General features: G+C 42.1%; 1 long non-coding RNA gene across 1 annotated transcript in view; it reads left to right on the forward strand.

Annotated features, from left to right (window-relative positions):
* LOC134990571 (uncharacterized) overlaps positions 1-19369 on the forward strand; it is a 68473-nt gene extending 49104 nt beyond the window's left edge. The window contains exon 3 of the long non-coding RNA XR_010195390.1: positions 19139-19369. This is a non-coding gene — a long non-coding RNA (uncharacterized LOC134990571). The remainder of the gene's footprint in view (positions 1-19138) is intronic.
* The last annotated feature ends 299 nt before the right edge of the window (positions 19370-19668 follow it).

Genomic DNA, 19668 nt, shown 5'->3' on the forward strand with positions numbered 1-19668 from the left:
GACGAGCGACTGCCGACACAGAGGTAGCTACAGCCGTGGACTACCGTACTGCGTCTGCTGCTAGTATAGACTGGATGATAATGATATAAAAAATATATATATATCACTACTGCAGGACAGGTATATATTATATAATGACGGACCTGCTGGACACTGTCAGCAGAATGCGTTTATAGAATAAAAACAGCACACGACGAGTGTTTAACTTTTTCAGGCAGACAATCACAATATACTGGTGGTCACTGGTCAGTCACACTGGCAGTGGCACTCTGGCAGCAAAAGTGTGCACTGTTAAATATATGTACTCCTGCTATAACTGCTCCCCAGTCTCCCCCACAATTAAGCTGTGTGAGCAGTGAGCACTCAGCACAGTCAGATATACATAGATGATGCAGCACACTGAGGCTGAGCACAGATATGGTATACTGTGTCACTGTGTATCGTTTTTTTTTCAGGCAGAGAACGGATTATATTAAATAATAATAAAACTGCACTGGTGGTCACTGGTCAGTCACTAGTAAACTCTGCACTCTCTGAGTACTCCTAAGCTCCAGTCAGTGGCGGAACAAGCAAGCGGTGGGCCCAGGTGCGACAAAATGCTTTGGCCCCCCCCCCCCCCCATCCAAGTCCACCCCAGGGGCAGTGCGCGCCGTAGGCGCGCGCAAAAATACATAGTGGCGTGGCTTCGTGGGGAAGGGGTGTGGCCACAAAATAATACCAACACAGTAGTCTCCATTATTCAAATTACGCCGCACAGTAGCACCACTACACCAGGTAGAGACCCTTTTACACCTTACAGCGAACAGATTCCTCTTTTTACACATTACAGCAGACAGCGTGCCCTTTTTACACATAACGGCAGACCGCGTGCCCTTGTTACACATTACGGCAGACAGCGTGCCCTTTTTACACATTACAGCAGACAGCGTGCCCTTGTTACACATAGCGGCAGACAGCGTGCCCTTTTTACACATTACGGCAGACAGCGTGCCCTTGTTACACATTACGGCAGACCGCGTGCCCTTGTTACACATTACGGCAGACAGCGTGCCCTTGTTACACATTACGGCAGACAGCGTGCCCTTGTTACACATTACGGCAGACAGCGTCCCCATTTTTACACATTACGGCAGACAGCGTGCCCTTGTTACACATTACGGCAGACAGCGTCCCCATTTTTACACATTACGGCAGGCAGATTCCCCATTTTTACACATAGCAGCAGGCAGATTCCCCATTTTTACACATAGCGTCAGGCAGTCCCCCTGTTTTACACATAGCGTCAGGCAGTCCCCCTTTTTTACACATTACGGCAGGCAGATTCCCCTTTTTACACATTGCGTCGGGCAGATTACCCCTTTTTACACATAGCGGCAGGCAGTCCCCCATTTTTACACATTGCGGCAGGCTGATTCCCCCTTTTTACACATTGCGGCAGGCAGTCCCCCCTTTTTACACATTGCGGCAGGCAGTCCCCCCTTTTTACACATTGCGGCAGGCAGTCCCCCCTTTTTACACATTGCTGCAGGCAGTCCCCCCTTTTTACACATTGCTGCAGGCAGTCCCCCCTTTTTACACATTGCGGCAGGTATGCCCCCCTTTTTACACATTGCGGCAGGTAGTCCCCCATTTTTACACAGTGCGGCAGGTAGTCCCCCATTTTTACACAGTGCGGCAGGTAGTCCCCCATTTTTACACATTGCGGCAGGCAGGCACAAGAAAGAAGGAAAGAAGGAAAGAAAGAAGGAAAGAAAGAAAGAAAGAAAGAAAGAAAGAAAGAAAGAAAGAAAGAAAGAAGAATTATACTTACCCTCTCCGCTGGCTCAGGCTCCTCGGTACAGCGTCAGAGACGATTCCCGGGCTGGAGAGGAGGAGGAGGGAGGCTGAGAAGGGAGCCGCAGCAGCGCTGTGTTACTGGTGGAGGCGCTGCTGCTGCTGCCCCTCTGCTTCCCTATAGGCTGTTCTCGGAAGACAGCCTATAGGGAAGCAGAGGGGCAGCAGCAGCAGCGCCTCCACCAGTAACAAAGCGCTGCTGCGGCTCCCTTCTCAGCCTCCCTCCTCCTCCTTCCCCCGTCTGTAGTACCGCTGCTCCTCTCCTCTCCTCTCTTCGCCGGGCGGCTGTGCGCTGCGGGCAGCGGTTGCCCGCAGCGCACAGCGGCATGTAATGAGTCAGTTTGACTCATTACATGCTTGGGCCCCTGGACAGAGGCGGGCCCCAGTGCAGTGCACTGCCTGCACTGCCGGTAGTTCCGCCTCTGGCTCCAGTAAATCAAGTGTCTCACTCTCACTATCTATTTCTATTCTAAACGGAGAAGACGCCAGCCACGTCCTCTCCCTATCAATCTCAATGCACGTGTGAAAATGGCGGCGACGCGCGGCTCCTTATATAGAATCCGAGTCTCGCGATAGAATCCGAGCCTCGCGAGAATCCGACAGCGGGATGATGACGTTCGGGCGCGCTCGGGTTAACCGAGCAAGGCGGGAAGATCCGAGTCTGCCTCGGACCCGTGTAAAAAGCGTGAAGTTCGGGGGGGTTCGGTTTCCGAGAAACCAAACCCGCTCATCACTAGACAAAATGTCATAAAAGACATGAAACGTTGGAATCTATCACTGGCTTCATGACTATTTGTCCACGCCGGTGACTAGTGGGTTATAAAGTCTATGAGTGCCGCTCAATTCTCTGATACCTGTTCAATTTGCATGGAGTGAGCACCATAGCCATTGGAACTGTATGACAGGAGTGACGGTCATTTTCTTTAGTATCTATATATATATATATATATATATATATATATACAGGTTGAGTATCCCATATCCAAATATTCCGAAATACGGAATATTCCGAAATACGGACTTTTTTGAGTTAGAGTGAGATAGTGAAACCTTTGTTTTTTGATGGCTCAATGTACACAAACTTTGTTTAATACACAAAGTTATTAAAGATATTGTATTAAATGACCTTCAGGCTGTGTGTATAAGGTGTATATGAAACATAAATGAATTGTGTAAATGTACACACACTTTGTTTAATGCACAAAGTTATAAAAAATATTGGCTAAAATTACCTTCAGGCTGTGTGTATAAGGTGTATATGTAACATAAATGCATTCTGTGCTGAGATTTAGTTCCCATCACCATGATATCTCATTATGGTATGCAATTATTCCAAAATACGGAAAAATCCCATATCCAAAATACCTCTGGTCCCAAGCATTTTGGATAAGGGAGACTCAACCTGTATATATATATATATATGATTGTGTATTGCACTGGGGAACTGATTAAAGCTTGCCAGTCATAGAGAAGTAGAGATTTTACTTATCATTTTGGGGTAATGGAGGTGTGAGGTGTGGTGCCTCTGGACTGGCTGAGCTGGATGGCCTTAGTGTGGCATACCTTTACATTCTATTAACACTTTTCACTTATTCATTTTTTAACACTATTTCTCTATTTTAATTGCATTTCATTTTTGTATCACTTTCTCTATAGCTTCGGCTTCCTAAATACTAATTTATTAACACTATAGTTTTTTCACTGGTATGCTACCCTGGGCTTTCTGGCTTATGCTGGTGTTTTGTGGTGCCACACCCTGCACCTAGATATAGCGCTAGGGACCCCAAATATGCAGAGACGCCTTGATGCGGCTTTGGGGCTTATTCACACATTTGCGCAAATATGTGTAACGAAGTTCTCTGGGTTCTATTATTATGTGGAATTTATATCTGGTTACGGTTATCATTCAGGGTGCTGGGGGAAACAAATGCCTTTTTTTCTTGCTTAGAAATACCCCTCCCTTTCGAGCACCTGAATGATATCACTATTCTAATTGAGCATCTACCAATATATATATATATATATATATATATATATGATTGTGTATTGCACTGGGGAACTGATTAAAGCTTGCCAGTCATAGAGAAGTAGAGATTTTACGTATCATTTATCTTGGACCTTCCAGTAGAAAATAGCAAGAATCTGATTGATTGATTGATTGATTGATTGATTGATTGCTATGAGCAACTTCTCCACTTCTATAAACCTTTAGACATTTTAGTAAATATACCCCCTAGTCACCACTCTGTAAAGATAATTTCAAAAATCCTAAACTGCAGTTGTGCAGAGCATTTTTAGAACTAAATCCACATAGGTTTCATATCCTTGACAAACCTACAGAGGTTATGAGCCACAATTGTATAATCTTCTCCCCAGGGTATGACAGTAGTAAAGGGGTATCTACTGATGATGTCATAACACTACAGAGGACAAAAAAAGGGGCAGATGTATTATGCCTAGAGAAGGCATAAGGAAGTGACAAACCAGTGATAAGTGCAAGGTGATAAACACACCAGCCAATCAGCTCCTAACTGTTCATTTACATATTAGAGGTGATTGGCGTTTATCACCTTGCACTTATCACTGGTTTATTACTTCCTTATGCCTTCTCCAGGTTAATACATCTGCCCCAAATGGAGAAGTTGCCGATAGCAACCAATAAGATTCTACCTATCATTTCATAGAATTTACAAGATTAATGATAGCTATGCTGTGATTGGTTGCTTTTGGGCACCACTTATACTTTTCATCTTTAGAAGGAGCTTGGTCAGGCAGGTAACTTCTCAGATGTTTTTTATGCTCATAAGATGTAAAAGACTGATGATTTGCAAATATTACTTGGTTTAAGAAGTGGAGCAAGGCAGAAGGGTTTGGATTCGTCAGTCGTGATAGTGACGTTTGGAAGGCTAAAAGGCACTGCTCACATTTTGATAGAGAGGAACAGAGTTTCTTTATGAGAAATTCAGATGTTGCCATTTTAAACTAGTTTAGGGGCAACCTATAAATAGTACATCACTGTGTCTTCCTAAAATGATGAAAAATACTTTATATATGTTATTAATAGAATAAAGGAAATTCAGCTGCCTTACATTTAAAGAATAAGATTGAATTATTTTGAGAGTATTTGTGCAACTTGGAATAACAGAAGGGCGTCATAAGCCTGGAGTGGCTTAAACAACAAGGTTGGTAGTGAGTGCTGTGGGTGTGGGGAGTGACTGGCTGCTCTTAAGATTCTGGCCATGGATGTTGTGGTGGGGGAGGGTGGGGGGGGGGGGGGGGGTGGGGTCTGGGTGCTACAAAGGTGTTGGTGGTGAATGCAAATGGGTGGGTGTCTTGATGCTGCTGAGATGTTGGTAGTTAATGTGGAGGGGGGGTTCTGGGTGCTGCTGGAGTGTTGCTAGTGAATGCAGGGGGCATTTTACTGTATATGCTGCAGTGGTGAATGCATACAGAATGGGGTGGCACCAACAACTATCTCACCTCAGGCACCTGGTATGTGCTTACACACAACACCATTTTATAACAGATATGCTAGTAAAAGTAAAAGAGAGAAATATATAGGACTATATTTATAGACAATTGCAATAAAAGGTTTTTAGGAAATCGCCACTCTTCCTGACCTCATAATTTAATTTTTGCGCTATTTTGGGACAGACCAAGTTATGACACTCTGTCCCGCTGAACACTTAGCAAGCAAACAAAGACATTTTTTGTAATAGTGAAATGCATTAACATTAATATACATGCACTGATTTTGCGATCTCTTGACGTCAGGTGCCGATCCGAGTGGGAAGAGTCAACACATGCTGCGATTTTCTCTGCTCTCCTTCCTACAATGCTTTCAAGTTATGGCATTATTTTTCAAGAGATAAGTTTCGGAGAAGATAAAATTTTCCCTTCCCCATAAATTGCGTTATTGAGCAGCCCGGATAATGACATATGGGGGCTGCATCAGTAGGCAAAGCCCAATGAAAACTCTGAGAAATTGGGGATTTCACCAGATCTTTGTGTTTATTAGAGAGGGAAAAGTGAAAAATGTTGTTACACATGCTAAAGTGCTGGAGAAAAGACAATTTTAGAACAATGCAGTAGTCCCAGCACTTGAATCACAGGCAGTGCTGAAAGTAGGGTGGTACGGGGTAGTACAGTGTACCATTAAGAAATACGGTGCCGGTACGCCATACCACCAGCCCACTGCCAGCCCCTGTGCCCCTCCATAAATGGCCAATGTCTTGGAGGAGACAGACGCTAGTGGTACTATTTTACCTCTAGCGTCTCTTAGAGGAGCGTAGCCCGCCCAGTTCTACCCGGAAGTGCGGATTCCAGGAGCGCTGGCACACTGTGCACCTGCCGCTTGGCAACAAGTATGTAACCCTTGGGCAACGAGCTTAGAAACACCTAGCAAGGATCATGAAACCCCGAGCAAGGAGCATGTAAACCCCGGCAAGGAGGATGTAACCCCTGGCAATGAGCATGTAACACCTGTCAATGAGCAAGAAACCCTTGGCAATGTGCTTGTAGGGCGGTAAGTCCTACTAGGGTCATTATGTGTGTAAGTGGCACTGCAGGGGGCATTATGTGTGTAAGCGACAGTAGTGGGGCATTATGCATGTAAGCAGCACTGCAGGGAGCATTATGAGTGTAAGCGGCACTACGCGGGGGCATAATGCGTGTAAGTGGCACTGTAGGGAGAGAATTGTGCGTGGAAGCAGCACTACAGTGGTCATTATGCGTGTAAGCAGCACTAAAATGCCATGGGGGGTGCAAAATTTATAATTCAGCCACTGCATGTATAGCATTACCCACAAGTGCTGCGAAAGCTGGCACCACCAGGAGAAGATGCAGAAAGCTGTATCTTTGCCATGAAACCCCTGGCAGCAAGTAATTAGAAGCCTTACTGTGGGGCATACTTTGTAAGGGGCATTTTTGTGTGTGGGACATAAAATGGTGTCTGCCACATAACTGTGTTTGGCAAATAGTCTCTGTAAAGCGCTGCGAAATATGTGTGCACTTTAGAAATAACTGGTAATAAATAATTAAAAAGGTAATAGGCATTATGGTGTGTGGTATAATATGTAATGGACATTACGGGGTGGTATAATGTGTAATAGGCATTACGGTGTGTGGCACAATGTGTAATGGACATTACGGTGTGTGGTATAATATGTAACGGGCATTACAGGGTGTGGCATAATGTGTAACGGGTATTACGGTGTGTGGCATTATGTGTAATAAGCATTACAGTGTGTGACATAATGTGTAATGGGCATTACGGTGTGTGGCATAATGTGTAATGAGCATTACGGTGTGTGGCATAATGTGTAATAAGCATTACAGTATGTGACCTGCGCAGTAGATTGGAACACAACTCCACTGGCTAGGGAGGAGAGGTCTCAGACGGAGGCTGCACATGCCCCCCCCCCCCCCCCCTCTCTTAATACGCCCCTGTGCGGATCCATATATATTGAAGTAAAATTTTCTAAAATAAGTCTGTTTTGTAGATTTACATCGTTTTTACTTTTGATACAACCTGCACTATGGGGCAGATTCTACGTTGCACCCAAAGTGGCTGTAGTTGCAGGCAGCTGCAGACGCCTAATTATACTACTTTATGCTAATGCAAGAATCCGTAGGGCTAATGCGGGAGTTTGTATATCTGCAGGTGTAACGCCGTGCCGCCCATTGATTTTACACCGGCCACACCTGCATCATTAGTATCTGCAATTGCACCAGCCATTGACTTACGGTGATGTGAGGCAGGTGTGGCAGAGCCTTTCCTGTCAACCATATATAGAAATACGAAAGCCCTCACTCACTCACTCACTCACTCACTCACTCACTCACACACTCACTCATCACTAATTCTCTTACTTACCGATATGTTATGAAGCTGAAATTTAACATAGTAATTCTTCAGGTGGGAAATAGGAAAACTGCATAATTTAAATTTTAATAAACCTCCCCTAAGGGGATGAAAAAGGGATTGACATAATGACATCATTACCGATGCATGGCTTGTGTTGCATGAAGGATAACACCCAAACCGACAATAAGATCAAAATTTGGATTGCACCTCCAGTGTGTAGAATTTAATAAACTACAAAAATGGTTCTGTCACTTTTTACCGTATCTGCTACAGGTGCTCCTCGGGTAACGCCAAGAACCATGGATTAATATTTACTTACATTAAGGTGTCTCAAATTTATCTCTCTTTAAATTTATCAAATTTTAACACTCATTTGTATTTACAATCGTAAAATCAGAAACTCCTGTGCAAAGTACAGGTAGAAATAGTACTAACATACCAGGGTTTTGATTATAAAAAGTATATGAAAAATACAAAGAATATCAGGTCTATTCATGAAGCAGTGAAAGTGTGGAGAAGTGAGCCAGTGGAGAAGTTGCCCATGGCAACCAATCAGCATTGAAGTAACATTTACAATTTGCTTACTATACAATTGTATGGAGCAGCTGATTGGTTGCCATAGACAACTTCTCCACATGTTCACTTCTCCACTCTTTTCACTATTTAATAAATAGACCCCAATATTAGAAATATCTTCTTGTATTATTCTAATCATTTCTATAGTCAAAACTCTGAAGTAAAAAGTCTAAAAAGTCTATGGCAGTCGAGGCAGTGCCTCCCCTGAATAACTTTCCTGCACATCTCTGATCAAAACTCACCAAATTTTCAGAGTTATATACTGCTGCACCTGTGTGTAATGCCCACATGAACCCTTTGGCTCATATATTGTGTGTTAATCTAGCTCTGGCACTAGCCAGTGCCTCCACAGCCATTTACCTCACCGCACATCCCTGGCACCAGCCCCATGCTAGGTGTAAGAGATCTGTCAAACAGAGACTTCCCTTCCGCCTACGCACATTCAGAATAACAGAGAGCTTTTGAGACACTCCCACACCCCAAAAGTGTGGCGGGTTTCGTGCGGATTTGATCGGGCAAATCCGTTCGGCAGCAGTTGAATTCCCCCTTTGTTCAAGCTAAAGTGAGTGGTATGTGTCTATGCAATGTATCACATCATCAGTTCCATTCCAGTCACTGGCCAACTTCTATGTGCCAGAGTGCCGGGATAGATTCAGTTTCATATTCAATTCTGGTGTTCATTGCATGGCGTGATGCCTCTCTTTCAATCAGTATCCGGTCAATAGATCTACACTAAAAAGGTCTACAGTCAATAGGTCTACCACTAATGGTTGACATGCATTAGGTTGACGGGGTCAAAAGGTCAACATGGCAATGCTCGACACACATATGGTAGACACAAGTTTTTGTTTTCCCCCCCCCCCCCAACATTTTCATAATTTACCATCCACGTGGACTAGGATTGGGAATAGTAACCTTGCCCGAAGCATGGTGAGCGAAATGAGCCAAGCGAGAGGACACAGTACACTAATGGGGCTTGTTTATGGCAGAAAAGTGACACAACACCCAAAAAAAACAAAAATAAAATTATGTCTACCTTTTTCATGTTGACCATTTTCATGTCGACCTTTCCTACTGTCTACCTATTATATGTCAACCTTTTGGCCCTGTCGACCTAATGCATGACTACCATTAGTGGCAGACCTATTGATTGTAGACCTTTTTACTGTAGATTTAATAATCCACACCTCTTCCAATTAACAGGTTCACTATATTGTTTACTATATGATACAGTACATTACAAAATAACATATCTTATATCAATTAGCTGGTAAATCTTATATTATTATGTTATGTTTGATCAAGTAAACCTACAAGGAACTCAAATACATAAAATGTTATTTTGCATCTAGAAATGCTGATAAAGCAGAAAATCTTATAAACTAAATTTACAATGCGCTCAGAGTTACGATTATCTTGAATCGCTCATTTATTTCACTTATATGGTGCTCCCTCTGAGTTTGCAGCAGTTATAGATGACACACACACTGTTTTACAAGATTTTTAGACCATCTGGACTAAAAGCAATGAGACAAAAATGCAATATATTGCACATAACGTCTTATTAACATATTAGGAAACCTCAAGGTACCGTTCATCTAAACCAGATGTTCTGCTGCATAGTCATCATAGAGGTAACCTTGATATTACAGCTCACACATTACTGTCTTATGTCTGTCACTTGTCCTTAGTATTAGGAGAGAAAGACTGAGACATTGATGTTCCCAGATTTTCCTCTTCTGTATTGTACGCTATTGATGTGGGGTCTTGTGGAACCTTACAATCTACTGTCTTAATGTCTTTGAGAACATTGTATTTTTCTATGCAAGGTGGTTTCACCACAAAAATCAAGCATAGTTTTATTATACTATCCTTATTGTAATGGTATTAAATCCAAATTATTTATAATGCACCTAGGTATTGTCAGCATTTAAAATAATTGGGTGGCTGTATATGGAGTTTCCAATACACAAGGGGGTAAATTTACTAAGGTGGGAGTTTTTTTTTAGAACTGGTGATGTTGCCTATAGCAACCAATCAGATTCTATCTATTATCTTCTAGAAGCAGCTTGATAAATGTTAAGTAGAATCTGATTGGTTGCTATGGGCAACATCACCAGTTCTAAAAAACTCCCACCTTAGTAAATTTACCCCAAGGACTCAAGCAGCAGAATAAGGCGGGCTTCTGGGTATGTTTCCATCATCTTTATTAACGCACACAATTTATGTTGGCGAGTGGCTTTTTTTCTCCTTATTGTTAAGGTTTCACAAGAATAATTTGTAAACGTTCAAAAATTCAACCCTAACTTATAAATGCATCAGTATTAGCTTAAGCCTGCACCAAAAATACTTTTATACTTTTATTATACTTTTAAAAATACAATTAATAATTGAACTTTGAAAAGCATCTGAAAAATAAGCTTCATGGAAGACAACACCACAGTAGTAAAGCGCCTGTTGAGGAGGAAGCTGGCAGTGGCCATGCACACCCAACCCAGAGATAGACTCCCACGACCTTCAGGCACTCAGTACTCTCTTGCTGCAGTTAATGTCCCTATAATCCCCAGTCTATTAATTGTTAACAAAGATGGGGCAACATCTTTTAGTAAACAACTGGAGGTCCAATATGCTAATGTGTCCACAGCAGAGTGGATGCTTATCATCTAGATGTGGATCTATGTCATACTTGCCTACCTGACCCTCTCCATGAGGGAGAAAATGCTGTGTTCCTGGACTTTCCTGGTAATGTATGATTGCCATCACCAGTGGTGAAACACCTTTCTTATCAATTAACTAGCTCACCACAGGTGATGGCAATCATACATTACCAGGAAAGTCCAGGAACAGAGCATTTTCTCCCTCATGGAGAGGGTCAGGTAGGCAAGCATGATCTATGTGATAGCACCATGAGCTGCAGCACCTAATGAGCAGGTGCCATTTGCTATAGGCTACCCAGTCTTGAGTAGTTTGTCCTAAATTTTAGGATGTGTTGGGAACATTGATTACCAGTGAAGTTGTTTGAGATGACCTGCAGACTCAAAAACCTTCCAGTGAGGGAATAAGGTAAATATTTGGTCTCCACAGTGCAAGGACATGCAGTGAAGGCTTATCACGGAGTAGGCCATGAGGACTATGTAAGTGATTGGGTAATTAAAATGTTCTCTCAGGGCCCGGCAAACTTACAGAAAAAAGTTCTGGGGCATAACCATGGGGAGTGAATACAGCAATGAGTAATTTTCCAACCATGGTGAGAATGGGGAAAGGAGCTGTCTAAAGACGGGGAGGGCTGAATTACCTATTTTGCTGGGAACTGGTCTATGGCCAGTGCGAAACAGAGATGAAGCTATGAGTGCTGAACTAGGAGATTTCCATGTTTGGAGAAGATGTTTTTTATGCAGACCAATATTTAATATATATTTCTGACAGCAGCCAGCACCAAAGGACTGTAATTAGAACATATCCTGTGGGCTTTTAACTACCCACCACTCCATCCCATCCTTAGAAGCTATCAGAGATAATTGAAGCCCATGCTGTAGAGAAGGTTTTTTATTTATCTAGAGACATAAGGGCAGATTTAACAATGAGTGATATTCTAGTTATTACTCATTACTATCTTAAATGGTTCTTCAGCCAATCAGCTTCTAACTTTAATTTTTCAAACACATGACAGTTAAGAGCTGATTGGCTGGAGCACAGATTTAGTTTAGTAACAAGTGCTAACTAGAAAATCACTCATTTTTAAATCTGCTCCTTAGTCAGTGCTGCCAGTGAGTCTCCACCTTGTTAATTCTTCTTGCGCACAACACATTGGCTTTAGACCCAAATAATGGGATAAACTGAGATTCGATTGTCTAGGTCAGGCATGTCAAACTCGTGGCCCTCCAGCTGTTGTGAAACTACAAGTCCCAGTATGCTTTGCCAGCATACCTTCCACTGATCAGCTGGCAAAGCATGCTGTGACTTGTAGTTTCACAACAGCTGGATGACCATGAGTTTGACATGCCTGGTCTAGGTTGTAGTGGGTGAATTGCAGTAACTGGTAGCCAGACAGAACACTTAGTTCAGAGATGCTGGGGTACGGGGAACTGTAAAGGCTGGTCACAAGTTTGAGATGCAAGTGGGGTGCTATGGCAACCGTCTGGAGGCTGAGATGCAGGGTACAGAGATGCGGAGGTGGAGTTGGGTGCTGCAGTATCGGTGACAATGATTACAGCAAAAGTTAGGCATGACTTGATGTGCAGTAGAGTGCTGTGGCATATGCAGCGTACAAGGAGACAGGTGCAGCAGAAGTACAATGCAGGCTGTAATGCAGTCAGAGACCAATGGACCATATAATCTATTCATAGGCTTGAAATGCAGCAGTATGCTGATGAAGTTGGTCACAGGCTGGAGGTGCATCAGAATGTTGCAGTGGAGAATGCTGCAGTACAGGAAGAGACCCAGTGAACTATGAAAGCTTGTAACATTACATAGTATAGTAGAATGCTATGGTGGCTGTGGATAAAGAAGCCAGGGGTCAGCAACAGGAGGTAGGTCAGCAGATATCAGAAAACAGGAGCCTAAATTGCTGTAGGTTACATATTTTTGTGTAGAAGCTAGTCAATAACAGAGCATGGTGACTCCTAAAATAGTGCAATAATTATGGAGAACAAGGGATGGAGTACTGAAATAATACTCAGCATGGAATCTCTTTCTTCTTCATGCAATGGAGTTTTATAGAAGACACAGAGTCTGGAAGTTGAACTGATAAAGATACAGTAGTAACTGGTGACAAGTAAAAGGGACCCATAGCTTTCATATTCAGAAGTCATCAAGGAAGCCAGGAATATGGCAGTTATGGACACTCACTAAACAGATGTGGTTCCAGAAAGATGATCTCGGAGGGATACCTCCAACACCTTGAAGCTAGTCTCCAAGAGGTACCACATTAGCTTCAACTAGCCTACAAGATTCTAGACCCTCATTTTGTAGATTTGCCCAGTGATGCTCTTACCCCTAATAGTAGGCTGTCTCCCATGTTGAGCAGCAATAAACACAGACCTGACAACATGTATTTTTAGGAGTGTATTATTAGAATTATTAGGGTCTGTAACTTACAGAACTAATAAGAACAGAACAAACAACTTATTTACAGAACTAATAAGAACAGAACAAACAAACAAACAAACGTATTTTGAAAGATTCTGTTCCAATCAGACCCCTAAATTAAATTGTAATCCTGTTCCCAGTCTCTAGCATATTTAGGGAAGGCAGAGTGCATGTGTTCAATCAGATGTTTGTATCCTCTTGAGAGAGAATGTGCCGGGTGCAAAGGAACTCAGATAGATTGAAAGAACTGAACAGTGAAACGTCCACCACAGAAATGTTATAGCCTATAGTATTGGCAGATAAATCCTGTGATAATAATTAACAACTCGGATGCTCTAGTGCTTGGTTCTGTCCTTAATCCTAGTAGTTTAGAATAGAAGTACAATCTCATTGTGTTGGATTATGCCATCCAGTATCCTGAGGTTATGGTCCAGTCATCAGTCACTGTGGAAAAGTTAACAGATGCTATGTTAAAAGTGATTATTAAAGTAGGATTCCCGAGAGAGATTATATCAGATTAGGGTTTGTAGTTTATGAGTGAACTGGTCCAATGTCTGGTCAAACTGCACCATACCACACACAAACTAATGGCCCATTCAGGTACTTCACCAGGATTTTAAAACAGATGCTGCATTAATTTGTGTCTTTGAAGTAGAGATGAGCGGGTTCGGTTCTGAGAGAACCGAACCCTTTCCGGACTTCACCACCTGAGCCCGGATCCGAGTCAGGCTCGGGTTTTCCCGCCTGACTCGGAAACCAGAACGAGGCAAAACGTCATCATCCTGCTGTCGGATTCTCGCGGGGTTTGGATTCCATATAAAAAGCCGCGCGTCGCCGCCATTTTCACTCCAGCATCTCAGTGTCCTCAGTGTCCGTGTCTTGTGCTGCATCTGTCCAGTCACAGTGGTTGTGTCCTCTGCTGCCATATGTCCAGTGCTGCTGTATAAGTCCCTTGCAGTGTTGCTGTGTTGTGCTGCATCAGTTTAGTGGTGGTGTATTGTGCTGCATCAGTCCAGTCTCAGTGGTGGTGTCCTCTGCTGCCATATGTCCAGTGCTGCTGTATAAGTCCAGTCCATTGCAGTGGTGCTGTGTTGTCCTGCATCAGTCCAGTGGTGGTGTCCCTGTGCTGCCGTATATGTCCAGTGAACCTGCCGTATATGTCCAGTGATCCTGCCGTATATGTCCAGTGATCCTGCCGTATATGTCCATTGATACTTCCGTATATGTCCAATGGTACTGCCGTATAAATCCAATGATCCTCCTGTATAATTCCAGTTATCCTGCCGTATATGTCCATTGATACTGCCATATATGTCCAGCGGTACTGCCGTATAAATCCAGTGATCCTGCCGTATAATTCTAGTGGTACTGGCGTATAAGTCCAGTGCTCCTGCCGTTTAATTACAGTGGTAAAGGCGTATAAGTCCAGTCCAGTGATACTGCGGTATATGTCCAATGATCCTGCCGTATATGTCCAGCGGTACTGCCGTATATGTCCAGCGGTACTGCTGTATAAATCCAGTGATCCTGTCGTATAATTCCAGTGATCCTGCCATATAATTCAAGTGGTACTGGCGTATAAGTCCAGTGATCCTGCCGTATAATTCAAGTGGTACTGGCGTATATGTCCATTGATACTGCCGTATATGTCCAGCGGTACTGTTGTATATGTCTATTGATACTGCCGGATATATGTCCAGCGGTACTGTTGTATATGTCCAGCGGTACTGCCGTATAAATCCAGTGATCCTGACGTACAATTCCAGTGGTACTGGCGTATAAGTCCAGTCCAGTGATACTGCCGTGTATGTCCAGTGATACTGCCGTATATGTCCATTGATACTGCTGTATATGTCCAGCGGTACTGCCGTATATGTCCAGTGGTACTGCCGTATAAATCTAGTGATCCTGCCGTAAAATTGCAGTGATCCTGCCGTATAATTCCAGTGATCCTGCCGTATAATTCCAGTGATCCTGCCGTATAATTCCAGTGATCCTGCCATATAATTACAGTGATCCTGCCGTATAAGTCCAGTGATCCTGCCGTATATGTCCATTGATACTGCCGTATATGTCCAGCGGTACTGCCGTATAAATCCAGTGCTCCTGCCGTATAATTCCAGTGATCCTGCTATATAATTCCAGTGGTATTGGCATATAAATCCAGTGATCCTGCCATATAATTACCGTGGTATTGGCGTATAAATTCAGTCCAGTGATACTGCTGTATATGTCCATTGATACTGCTGTATATGTCCATTGATACTGCCGTATATGTCCATTGATACTGCCTTATATGTCCAGCGGTTCTGCCGTATATGTCCAGCGGTTCTGCCGTATATGTCCAGTGGTACTGCCGTATAAATCCAGTGATCCTGCCATATAATTCCAGTGGTACTGGCGTATAAGTCCAGTGATCCTGACTTATAAGTCCAGTCCAGTGATACTGTCGTATATGTCCGGTGATACTGCCGTATATGTCCATTGATACTGCTGTATATGTCCAGTGATCCTGCCATATAATTCCAGTGGTATCCAGTGATCCTGCCGTATAATTGCAGTGATCCTGCCGTATAAGTCTAGTGATCCTGCCATATAATTCCAGTGATCCTGCCGTATAATTCCAGTGGTACTGGCGTATAAATCCAGTGATCCTGCCATATAATTACAGTGGTACTCGCGTATAAGTCCAGTCCAGTGATACTGCCGTATATGTCCAGTGATACTGCCGTATATGTCCATTGATACTGCCGTATATGTCCAGCGGTACTGCCGTATAAATCCAGTGATCCTGACGTATAGTTCCAGTGGTACTGTTATAAAAAATCCAGTGATCCTGCCGTATAATTCCAGTGATCCTGCCGTATAATTGCAGTAATCCTGCCATATAAGTCCAGTGATCCTGCCGTATAATTTAAGTGATCCTGCCGTATAATTCCAGTGGTACTGGCGTATAAGTCCAGTGATCCTGTCGTATAATTCCAGTAATCCTGACGTATAATTACAGTGGTACTGGCGTATACGTCCAGTCCAGTGATACTGCCCTATATGTCCAGCGATACTGTCGTATATGTCCATTGATACTGCCGTATATGTCCAGCGGTACTGCCGTATACGTATTTATCACCCGGAATCATAAAGCTACATGTAGCACATGTACATCTGAAACAACCCCATTTTTTATTAGCTAAAAAGTGAGTGGCTTTATTGGGATCACTGATATCAGTACGAACAAGTAGGTCCCTGAGATTTTTTTCACGGGTATAACATGGCATTATCGACTGTTGTCCCAAGTGGAGGGACTTATCTGTTTGTATGATTGGCCATCTGTTCTTAGTGATTTTTTTGATATCAGTGGATAAATCATTATATCTGCTAACAAACGGGAATCTGTCAGATGATATCCTCTTAGCCTTTTTCTGTAATAGAGTGGACCTGTCAAGTTTAAGAACCTTGTCTTTAATGTTACATAAACTCCTAAAATCATAACCGCGTTCCACAAATTTCTGTACCACTTCATCAAGTTGCCTACACGCCTCATCTGGATCAGAATTTATTCTGCGTGTCCTTATCATCTGGGAATAAGGTAAACCTAATTTAAGTTCACGAGGGTGGTTACTGTTAATGTGTAAAATAGTGTTGCGGTCTGTAGGTTTGTTAAATACAGATGTGTTCAATCCTTCTGGAGTTACTGTAATCTGAACATCCAGAAAGTGGATCTGTGATTGACTCATCTCCACTGTAAGTTTGACTGGGCAGTCAGAATCATTGTGCAGGTTAATAAATGATCTGAACATATCTTCAGTGCCCTGCCAAATTAAAAACAGGTCATCTATATACCTCATATAACAGATAACATTAGAGCAAATTTCTTGATTAGAGAAAAACAAATCCTGTTCAATATCAAACATGGGGTTGTTTCAGATGTACATGTGCTACATGTAGCTTTATGATTCCGGGTGATAAATTCCCACATCCACATTCAGGTAGGATATACCAAATCAGACACCATCTCACCTGTAATAGCACATATGTGGTCTATCAGATCATTTGTCCTTGCGGACTCTCTTACATCGGGAAGACCCAATGCAAATTTAAAGAGAGAATGTCGGCACATAGGTCGGCAATTAGAGCTGCCATTAATAGTGGTAAGAGTGAACAACCTGTTGCCCGACACTTCCTAACCAATAAACACAGCATAGCAAGTTTAAAGTATAGAATGATCGATCACATCCCCCCCTTACGTAGAGGTGGTGATCGCAATCGACTTCTACTTAAACGTGAAACAGAATGGATACATAAGTTGGAGACAGTCAGTCCCCGTGGACTTAATGAAACAATCACATGGTCCATGTTCATATAAAATCTCTAAAATCTCAAGAATATGCTTGCTCTGGTATAATATGTGGAACATCATTGAATAATCATTGCCCGATGCACCTAATTTAAGCAAGGATACATTTTGCATATATGATTATATCACACGCTATGTCATTCTCTCTTCCAGTGATGTTGTTGTGTACATTATGGTTGTTATGGTGATGGTGATGTCACGAGCATGCGCCGCACAGCCGAAGTGCGGACATGCTGTTGTGGGTGATTCTGACGTGAGCTGCGCCCCGCTTCCGGTCCGGCGGCGGCCGTGGAAACGCGTCAGACACTGCCTGCTGTTCACTGGGTGAGGTAGCAATTTAAGGTAAGACTTTGTTTGTTTGTACTTTATATCCTGAAGACGGTAATACACCGAAACGTTGATATACAACTTTGTTGAGCTTGTCATTTTTCCTGAGTGCCGCACCTGCTTGCTGTGTACATTTTGCTGGGGATACCAGCATGTGAGGGCACCTGGATACGCTATAGTTATATGGATTCAGCGAGTGCCAGCTACTGTGCATGTGATATATATATATATATATATATATATATATATATACAAGAAATGTCCAAGGGAGCTATATAATACAGTCTGTAAAACTGAATGAATACCTCTTCCAATTTTTGACCACAATTTGTTAAAAGAACTTTAATTTATTTGCATCTAAGCACAAAACAATATATCTCAATCGATACTATTGCTGCTTCAATGTCCAATAGTTAACACATCCACATTAAAATACAATACATCCAATGTATGAATAATAAAATATAGACAGTTTGTTGATCCAATGAAGTTTCTTTGGTTAATGAATGTCTGATGTTCTCAAATCCAAGCTATACCCAATGCGTTTCGTCCAAAGGGACTTCATCAGGGGCTCATATCTAGATGGTAAACATATGGACGATATAAATATTTATATAAATCAGGCCATAGTGGTCTCATCATACGGTAGAAATTGTGTACATGCAAAATGCATCAGAAGAGTTCTATGGGGCAAATAACCAATTTTATGGTCGTGTTGTTCCCACAGTAAAAGATCTAAAAGAACCATATCACTATAAGAATTTAATTATTTCTAAAATTAATAAATGAATATCATAAAACTACAGTGATGGTTTCCTCAGCTCCTTCTCTGAATTATCAAACTGTCATGTACCACTCTTCCTCATCATATTTTTTATGATATTAATTTATTAATTTTAGAAATAATTAAATTCTTATAGTAATATGGTTCTTTTAGATCTTTTACTGTGGAAACAACACGACAATAAAATTGGTTATTTGCCCCATAGAACTCTTCCGATCCATTTGGTATGTACACAATTTCTACCGTATGATGAGACCACTATGGCCTGATTTATATAAATATTTATATCGCCCATATGTTTACCATCTAGATATGAGCCCCTGATGAAGTCGTTTGGATGAAATGCGTTGGGTATAGCTCGGATTTGAGAACATCAGACATTCATTAACCAAAGAAACTTCATTGGATCAACAAACTGTCTATATTTTATTATTCATACATTGGATGTATTGTATGTTAATGTGGATGTGTTAACCATTGGACATTGAAGCAGCAATTGTACCAATTGAGATATATTGTTTTGTGCTTAGATGCAAATAAATGAAAGTTCTTAACAAATTGTGGTCAAAAATTGGAAGAGGTATTCATTCCGTTTTAAAGACTGTATTATATAGCTCCCTTGGACATTTCTTGTGTGTATGCCATTTTGTGTACTCTATCTAGCAGAGAGTACGTCACAGGGTTGAGCTCCCTTATAGCGCAGTATTGTGTCTATACCACACCTTCTATATATATAAATATATATATATATATATATATATATATACATACAGTGTATCTGGAAAGTATTCGCAGCACTTCACTTTTTTCCGCATTTTGTTATGTTACAGCCTTATTCCA

This window comes from Pseudophryne corroboree, chromosome 1, assembly GCF_028390025.1.
Source record: "Pseudophryne corroboree isolate aPseCor3 chromosome 1, aPseCor3.hap2, whole genome shotgun sequence".
In the NCBI taxonomy this organism is placed as follows: domain Eukaryota; kingdom Metazoa; phylum Chordata; class Amphibia; order Anura; family Myobatrachidae; genus Pseudophryne; species Pseudophryne corroboree.